At 40.1% G+C, this 10,028-nt stretch overlaps 1 long non-coding RNA gene across 1 annotated transcript; it reads right to left on the bottom strand.

The window, feature by feature from the left end:
* Window positions 1–8,041: 8,041 nt before the first annotated feature.
* LOC121395130 lies at window positions 8,042–9,517 on the bottom strand. The gene is made up of 2 exons (XR_005962259.1): window positions 9,424–9,517; window positions 8,042–8,696 (listed from the first exon to the last, which is right to left on the bottom strand). It is a non-coding gene; the product is annotated as an uncharacterized LOC121395130 (long non-coding RNA).
* Window positions 9,518–10,028: the final 511 nt, after the last annotated feature.

Below are 10,028 nucleotides of genomic sequence, written 5' to 3'. Positions count from 1 at the left end.
TTTCGGGTTGCAACTATTCGATCGAATATTCAATTTTTTTTCATAAATAACCTCACATTCGAGTTGTGGGTACATTTGAATTAACAAAAATTTACATAACTTCAAAATTCGATCTTTGATAAATAACCCCCTTAGTCTGGTTTGCCTTTAGCTGATAACAAATGCATACATACATTAAAAAAACACTTTTTCCAAGGATATTCATGACAGCAGTCTTAAATCCCCTAAATTTCACCCAAATAAATGTTTAAGAATGGTCTCGTGTATATCTGAGAAAGTAAGATTGGGGAGAAAAGCAGTTCGGGGAGATTGTCGCCCAGAAGAAGAGGCGATTAGTCGCCAGGCAACAAAATCTCCCCGAATCTCCTCGTGTGAACTAACCCTGACACCCTGCAATAAGGCTGGAGTGTCATCAGAAATGCAAGTTCATGTAGCGCACAGACCCAGGTGAGAACCTGCAATAATGCACAAGCAAGTGTCAGCAGAGACATATGTTCAGTGCCTCTGGATTACACCTAATGAAATGATCTTTGGTGAGTGCTCCTAAGGCTACTTACTCTAGAACATCACCATGGCCCATTTTGGGTGGTTCTCATTTTGGACTCTATCCTTGTTGTTAAACTCTGTGCCACCTAAGATTTTAGACTTTCCAATAATAGAGGCATCTTCCATAGATATGATTTTCTTCAATAACATTGCCCTATTCAGTGAAGAAAAGAGTGATACAAACCTGAAGTTCTACTGACAACAGTATTTTTCCTTTCTTGTGAATCACTATTTAATAGCTGTCTCTTTTAAACCTGTCATTCCGGTGTATGCAGCAGGGCTGTACAACTCAAGCCCCAAAGACTGGATGTGGCCCTGAAAGAAATATATATGGCCCATAAGATGCCTAATATCTCTACTGTAGACATATCCCTTTGTATGACATAATAAAATAATTTTATATGTATAGAACAAATTTGCAGTAATCATGGATATATGGTTATTTTGAATCTACAACGTAGTAAAAGTATGAGCGCACCCCACGTCTCACAAGTTTTACAAAAGCCTCCCAAACCCACACTTGTACTGTACCTAGCAAATAGTGATGTGCTGGTTGGGTTAAAACCTGCCCTCTCTCCACCCACGCCCGCCCGTGTCTGACTTCCGGGTTCCTTTTATAGACCCGTGCCACCCCGCTGATGATGTCACAAAAGGGGTGGGGCGAGCAGGCACGCGGCTATAAAACTGGAAGTCGTGTAAGGTGACGGGCGGGAGAGCAGGAAAAAAGGCTCGACCCGCACGTCACTACTAGCAAATATTTTTGTATATGGGACAATCCTTGGAAAAAACTGCGCCTAACTAAAAGTTACTGCACCCTTTCAGAAATCATTTTAGTCCCCCATAGTTTCTGCACCTGTCAACAGTTGCAGGTTCTGCTTCCTCTATCGTTCTGTATCCTACTAGAAGCAGTTAGTCGATTTAGGCAGACTACCCAGCACACTTTGAAATCCTTTAATTATTCTTTGCCAGCAGCTCACCAATAACTAGCAATGGCATGTGTTCATTTTAGGGTGCAAACCAAGCACATCATGCAAATTACCATAAGGAGAGTATGAATTTCATGCAGTAGTACTTGAAAACAGAGTAGAATTTTGAAAACTCAAAACAATTATACAAGAAACTGAGAACATAGAGGTATGGGATCCTTTATCCAGAAAGCCCCGAATTACGGAAAGGCCGTCTCACATAGGAGCAAATTCACTAAGGCGCGAAGCGCCGAACGCTAGCGTTTTTTCGCTACTGCGCAAATTCACTAACGAACGCTGGCGTAGTTTCGCTAGTGTTACTTCGCAACCTTACGCCAGGCAAATTTTCGCTAGCGACGAAACTACGCAAATTCACTAACTTGCGCAGTGTAGCGAACGCTACCTTTTACGCTAGACTTCCTTCGCCACCTCAGACCTGGCGAAGCGCAATAGAGTAGATAGGGATTGTTTCCAAAAAAGTCCCAAAAAACGCTGGCGTGTTTTCTACATGACGGGTGATAGGCTGAAAAAGATCGAAAAACTTTTGGGGCTCCCCTTCCTCCCCCCTACATTTCCTGACTCATGGCAACTTACCTAGACAGTGGGCACATGTGTAGGGCAAAATAAAAATTTTATTGGCTGATTTGAAGGTTTTCTAGGCATTTGTAGTGCAGATACGTGTTCCTCCATTGAAATTTGAATTTCGCGCCGTATGCAAATTAGCCTTCGCTAGCGCAACTTCGCTTTATATAGCGAAACAACGCTAGCGCAACTTCGCAAACTTACGCTACCCCTGTGCGCAACTTCGCATTTTTGTGAATTTGCGGAGCGCTGGCGAAAATTCGCCTGGCGAAGTGCGGCAAAGTGCGGTGAATTTGCCCCATAGACTCTATTTTATACAAATAATCCACATCTTTAAAAATTATCTCCTTTTTCTTTGTAATAATAAAACACTACCTTGTACTTGATCTAAACTAAGATATAATTAATCCTTATTGGAAGCAGAACCAACTTATTTGGGTTTATTTTTCTAGTAAACGTAAGGTATTAAACTCCAAATTACGTAAATTCCCTTATCTGGAAAGTCCTAGGTCCCCGAGCACTATGGATAACAGGTCCCATATCTGTACATAGAAGCACTTTTCAAACCTACAGGAATAATAATTTCTACAACAAAAAAGTCAACACTTATTAGTATTTATTATTCAATACGCATATTAAACTATTACCATGTATTGCCCCAATTCAGTCAATGAACTTCACCCTAAGAACACACATGATGTACACATAAGCAAGCGTGCAACTACAAAGACATAGGACAAAAGAGCACATTGATATACATGTGATACAGCAGGAAATAGCTACATGTACATGTATACATACGGGTTTCTATGAAGCTGCCATTCCCTACATCAGACAGGTGCTAGCGCATATTACTTTCGCGGATCATGGGGTATACACAAGACTCTTGCTAATAATTTCACAACTCGTTACTCCACTCACCTCCTCCTGCCCATGCCTGCCTATTTCCTACATCATATGTCCGCCGTCATACTAGGGGTAATGATCATGTGATTCCTACTAGGGGGATCCCCGTTTTCTCTCCTCAGTAATGATTCCTCTTTCATATTAAATTACATATTACCACTCTGTGTTCTTACTGGGAGCTGTAGTATAAGTATTCACTTATACAGGGATTAGCAGAACTATTTGCAGGTCTTAGCTGTATGATGTGTGTAGCCCTTAAAATTGGGGGAATGTTGTGGGCAGCTTGATGTTGCAAATGTCAGCGCATTGACGTATAATGCCTTATGTAATTTGGAGGCAGCTTGTTGTGTCAGTTTCATTCTTGTTCCCCTATCTGAAATGTTGAGGGTAGATTAGGTAAGTGCTTTGTAGGTTCTGTAATTATGTATATGGTTTTGGGTGGGCTGTACAGTGTAGGAAGCCCTAGTGATGGGCATGTGTGATGGATGTGTTGGGGGAGTGTGTGGTGCTGTTGGTGCAGGTCAGGCAAAACTCAATCCGCACCTGCCCCTAATTCACAAACCCTTTAGCCACAACCAACCCAAATGTTGCCATTTCACCCTTAACCACGTCTTCCCGCTCCATGCGCCACTTCTGTGTGCCTCTGGTACCAAGACAGCAAGTCTTCAGGAGAAAAGGAGACATTTACTCCCCCTGTTTGACCATCTGTAACCCGCAATGGTTGGCCAAATTTCAACCTGAACCTGCCCAACCAGTTCTAAACCTGTGGGTTTTAGGTCAACCCACACATCACTATGAGGTGAGGTATGATTCATTTTCTGGCATACCTGTAGTTAACCCTCACATAATGTGTAATGTGCCTTCTCATTGTTCTTAAAGGACCAGTAACATCACATTTTTTTTAAAAAAAAATTTGTTAGTATAGAACAAAATAAAAACACCAAGACAAATTAAAATAGCAAAGCATTTATTAAGAAATAACTTACAGAAACGATGCTTCCTGTCCTCAGGCGAAAGGGCGACAACGATCCATCGTGCGACGTTCGGTTTCTTCTCCCATATTCTACTGACAGCGTGAGTGTTCATGTAGGAAGGCGATGTCAGCAGGCTCCTAATTATCTTCCAGGTGTTCAACAGCAGCAGCGCAGGAGGAAGTAGCGAAACGGTTCGGCCTCAGCTCCCCAGCGCAGTGTGGAACTGTATCAGTGTTGCTGTGTAGCAATCATTCCCTCTTCAGTTCCCAAGGCTTGGTGGGGTATGATCGGGCGGCTATATAACGCTCTCTGCTCACATCAACAGATCTGTAGAAAGAGCTCGGAAACACCACAGAACCCTGTCCTCTTCTTGCTGTCACAGTAAAGCAGCACACAGGCAGGACACTGGGATCGGTCCTTGAGCCGGTAGAGTAGATCTCTTACTGCTGCCCCTGTGCACTGACACCTCCTGGCCCAGTCTCCCCTCTTGCTGGCTGCCCGGGAACTGCTGCTGTCTGATGCCGAGCTCCCTCTAGGTCCCCGGCTGCCCCCTGCGCTGCTACCACCGCCACCGGCCGTGGGCGGAATTCACATACTTGGCCTTATCAGCCGCCAGTCTCTCCACTCCAAACCTCTCCAGCCCACCCACGAACTCCGAAGTAACATCGAATATCCTCAAATTTTACAACTGGGGGTACTTTATTTATTATAATACACAAGTTTCAGTGAGTCATGTGACAGAAATGACATCACTACTCACCGTTTATAACTGATGACATCAGAACTCACCGTTTATAAGGATATAATTTACAAGATATTCAAGGCTTTTGTGTATTATATATATATATCTATATATATATCTATATATATATATAGATATATATATATATATATATGTATATCCTCCTCAGGGGTTCTGGGAGCTATTGGGCCCAGTAATGTCATATTACACCATTTAGCATGAAATTATTTGAACTCTTTAATTGGCAAATACTTTGAATGTGATGATCAATTACATGTTCTGGAATACAGGGGGACTGGGTTGGTGTCCCCAGGAAGATGTATACAAGGTGTGAGGATTTTGGTCCTCCAGGCAGACGCTACAGAACACAGTAATCGAGGGGACCTGGACAATCCCTTGCTACATGATTATTAGGACTGTAACCCCTTTTTTGAGTGCTGTTTCTTAAAGAATGGGACTTCGTTATTCCAGGAGCTGCAATATAATATTTGCATATCTCCACTCAGTCACTGAGGACATTATACATGTTTTTTTTAAACCCTCTGCATATTACATGTAGACTCTTTATTTTATTCTACTTTATTAGTAAAAGAAAAAGAGAATCCTAAAACCCATGTTGTGGTTTAGTGGGAGTAAAAACCCAGGGGAAATGTTAAAAAACAGTAAAATGTATTGTTTTACACTCTGTTGTATCAATTTACACTTTTTTTGAGAGCACAATGGACAACCCCCAATTGCTTTGAGAACTTTTCAGCATTTATGTGATATTTGTAAAGTTGTGATTTCCATCTGATCATCCAAACCACGTTTTTTGGACAAATCAAAAAGAAAGTGACTGAAACAAGCAAAGCATTTTTTGTCAATATGTAATTAAAAAGTTGTGGGTACAATATAGAATTTGTAACATAATTTGAGAAACACCATCATCCCATAGATATTTATTAAATAAATAATATGTGCATCCTGCATTTTAGAGTGATGCCTAAAAAAACTATGTTTTCAAAATAGTTCTAGCAGACAAAGCCACTTACAAAGGAAGAACTATGGGCACTTTTAGGAGCTGAACATATCATACTCAGCAATTATACAGAACAATCTGTTAATATTTACACACTAAGACTTTATAGTTTCCTGGTGATTCTCTATAGTGCCAGCTGGTACATAACAGATTACTCCCAAGCCACATCAACTGCCAGAACAGCACACTGATCATTTGGATAAGCGATGAAATGAAATAATTCATCTGTATATAATATCCTTTTAGGTCAACTACACAGTTATTCGATTATAGGGCTAATTTACAAGATTGAGTTGCTGCACACGCTGCAAAATTGTGGCCAATAAAAAGCTATTCACAAATGTACTTGTGTCCATACTGTACTTGTGACTTGCGCTAAAATCCAGTTTGTGCCTGCTTTGCTGCATAAGGGCACACAGGCATCTGCTTCTGCATTTTTCAAACACACACACTGCATAAACCTGCATATATTGTGTCTAAACGTTTTTTCTTGACGCAGCTAAGCGTTTTTTTTCCATTCCAAATGCAAGTCTCTATTCTATTGACAGATGAATGTGTGTTAAGTTCATGCTGCATCTGAAACGCAAATGGAGTAAAACGCAATTCAGAAAGTTCATAGTACAGCCAGGCAGAATAGAATGGAATCAATTAGCGAATGCATTTATTTGCGCTCAAACCTGCATTTAAACGTGTGTTAAATGCACAAAAAAAGCCTGTGTGTAAGAGCCCTTAGTTCAAAATACATGGTTCATGAATGTAAGGTGGCACTGGGATTAACACCTGCCTTGAGTTACACATTTTTTTGTGATGCATGGGTCAGAACATGAAACACAGAAAGAAATTGTCAGCTGCTGTTAGAAACAGCCAGGTGCCAGTGCTTGGTCCAACCCATATTCTAGAGCTGCTAGAAAAAAACTATTTTTATGCAAAAAGGGGAGAGATTTCCAGTGCATGGTTTGCCTTTAAAGGAGAAGGAAAGGCTTGCAGCACTTGGGGGTGCCAAATGTTAGGCACCCCATGTGATTGTATTGACTTACCTGAAACCCTGGGCCAGTGCTCCGATCAGCAGAAAACTGCACTGGCCCGGGGTTATACCAGTGAGCACCACGGAGCAATCCTCTTCCGTCCTCCTCCTTTGCACGGCTGCACGAGAAGCCAAAGTTTAACTAAAAAGTCATATATTTCGTTCAACTGCGCATGCGTTTGCCCTGGGAAATTTGAAGAAGGAAATGGATCGCTCCGTGGTACTCACTGGTATAACCCCCGGCTGGTGCAGTTTTCTGCTGATAGGAGCACCGGCCCAGGGTTTCAGGCAAGTCAATACAATCACGTGGGGGTGCCTAACATTTGGCACCCCCAAGTGCTGCAGGCCTTTCCTTCTCCAGCATGGGTTAGACAAAGTACTGGTGATATCTTTCTGTGTTTCATGTACAAAATGTAGCCAAATATTGCTTCTATTGTCCTTCAGCCTTTAGACAGTGATAGGCAGGAGCCGCTTAATTATCTTAAAGGGGTTGTTCACCTTTTAGTTAACTTTTAGTATGATGTAGAGAGTGATATTCTGAGACAATTTGAAATTGGTTTTCATTTTTTATTATTTGTGGTTTTTTAGTTATTTAGCGTTTTATTCAGCAGCTCTTCTATTTGCATTTTAAGCAATCTGGTAGCTATTTAGCAAATTACCCTAGCAACAATTGAATGATTTGAATAAGAGACTGGAATATGAATAGGAGAGGGACGGAATAGAAAGATGAGCAATAAAAAGTAGCTAATAATAAATCTGTAGCCTTACAGAGCAGCTGCCCATTTAAAAAGCTGGAAAGTCAGAAGAAAAAGGCAAATCATTATAAAACTATAAAAAAGAAATAGTGAAAACTAATGGAAAAGTTGCTTAAGATTGTCAGTTCTATAACATACTCAAAGTTAACTTAAAGGTGAACCACCCCTTTAACTTTGTAGTCCTTTCGATTTCCAAATTATATTGAGTCTTGTAGAACTGGTGCTTTTGTTTCATTGAAATCTTCTTCTCCTCTTGTTCTAAGGTGCCTAGGATTTGCGGTCGTATAGGGAAGTTAGAACCTCATGAGATAGAAAAGGTAAATTCAGTGACCGCAGTCCTTGGTGCCCTGCCTTCTTCCTCTTTGTGGTGTCCCAGGGAGAGAGCGAAAAGCAATCGGGACAACTCCACCATGTGAAAAAACAGGTGTCAATTACCATCCTGTTTTTTTTACATTTGAATGTGGCTCACAGGTAAAAATAAAAGACTATTTAGGCCGACCTTAGGAAAAAAGTGAGGTGATTCAATGGGAAATATAAAACATCAATTTTATTAAATACAGCCACTGCATTTCAGCTGTTGAACTAGATGACTAATAAATTAATGGAGCATGAATAACATTTTTCTCAAGTGAATGAAACAGTAATAACCTTGACCAGGTGCCACGATTGCATAAGCGATGGGAAGTTTAAAGGGGTAAAATGTGGAAAGGGTTCTTTTGCTGTGGTGTCCTGAGGAGGAGTAAAATGACAAGTAGGTCTGGCCCAATGGTTAAACAGCAGAAAACATTTCAAGCACCATAGGGCCTGTTGCACATTTCTTAATTAGCTTGTTTTGGTGTGTGCATGAAAAGGGTGTGCTGCATAACAAAAAAGAGAGTAGGATATACCTTTAGTGATACCAAAAGCAGATATTTAGTATTCAAATAATGATATTGCATTAGCATGTTATTGCATATTAAAAAATAAATTACTATCCCTTAACTTTTCAACTATTTAATTAAGAGAATAAACATGTACAGAGAATAAATGTATTAAATGAATACAGAAATTGAGTTATTTAACTGGTTTCTTTTTCTGTTTAATTTCAGTTTTCCTCTTTTTATGTACAACTTGGGTTTCACTTGCTTCCTTATCCGTTGTTTCATTTTGGGCCTTTTTCTTCTTTGGCCTGTCACAGTCTTTCACTGAAATACAGGATAAGAAAATCAGCACAGACACTGCTAATGTAGTTTTACAAGATCAGTAGAAATTCTTTTATAACCCATTGTTGGCTTTATAAAAAAAACATTATAATTTGTCTCTTTTATTAGTTCCTAATGGTTTTTAAAATTATTTTAATTTCTATTCTCCAGTTTGCAATTTTGATTGCTGACCCTCTGCAAAATATAAAAAGTTTCTCTCTCTGGCTACACTTTCTTTACTCATTCATATGACAAAACAGCAAGTGGCTGGTTAGACAGAGTACTCAATATCCTGGGGATTAAACTTTTCAAATTCCCATATTTCTTGTGGCAAAAGCTTACCAAAATTTCTAGGCTGCAGCACCTCTGCAGTCACGAAGCAGCAGCGGAAGTCAGTTTGCTGTAAATTTTTCTCTATGCTAGAGTGCAGCAACCCGACTGCATAGTGCTCCTTAGATTGTCAGGTTAGAATTTTTGGGGTACTGTTATAAAATGATGGTGTTTTGATTTTAAAAAAAAAAAGCCACATTTCTGTTACTGAGTTCAAGGAATAGTCAGAGCTATACATAGGCTCCCATGGGCACCAAGATATAAAATATTATTGCACTGCTTTAACTCAAAGTGCCAATCAGGAATCATGGATCAAATGAAAAGAAAACAACTGATGTGTCAGTGTGAAAAAACCATACAAAAATGATGCCATCTTATACAGTCTGTGTAAAGTGCTTACCAGCTGAAGCAGTGACAGTTGTGTTGCTTTTTTCCTTATAGTCTATGCCACTGGGAAGCCAAGCTGAGAAGTAAGTCTAGCCGATGTACTGACTTCACAAGCAATGATGGAGAAGTCTGGACCTGTAACATAAGTGTGTGCTATCATAAACTACAGTATTTGAAATTGTAGGTGATCTTCAGATTTTCAGATTTAATTTTACAAATTCTGGCCACAGTTGGCAGGAAGTGTTCATGAAGATTCTCATTAATCCAGGCCATGAAATACAGTATCTAGAAAGTTCAACACCTGCCTCAATGGTACCATTGTGACTGGACCACACTCTCCCACATCTGTGAGTTTCAGCCAACACCTTACTGAAGTTCAATGTAACCACTGTGATTGGATGTCTGTGACTTTACTACCATCAAGAGGTGAAATGCCAGGGAATTCCCTACCACTTCAGTTGAACTGAAGAAGCCTATTGGATGTGTGGTGAAACATTTTCAAGAAAAACTCTAAATGCCCAGTTGTCCTTGACTTAAAGGGGTTGTTCACCTTTAAGTTAACGTTTATTATGATGTAGAGAGTGATATTCTGAGACAATTTGCAATTGGTTTTCATTT

Source organism: Xenopus laevis, chromosome 6S, assembly GCF_017654675.1.
Source record: "Xenopus laevis strain J_2021 chromosome 6S, Xenopus_laevis_v10.1, whole genome shotgun sequence".
Classification (NCBI taxonomy): Eukaryota; Metazoa; Chordata; class Amphibia; order Anura; family Pipidae; genus Xenopus; species Xenopus laevis.
The sequence above is the reverse complement of the archived record's forward strand: the minus strand, read 5'-3'. Positions and strand labels throughout refer to the sequence as shown.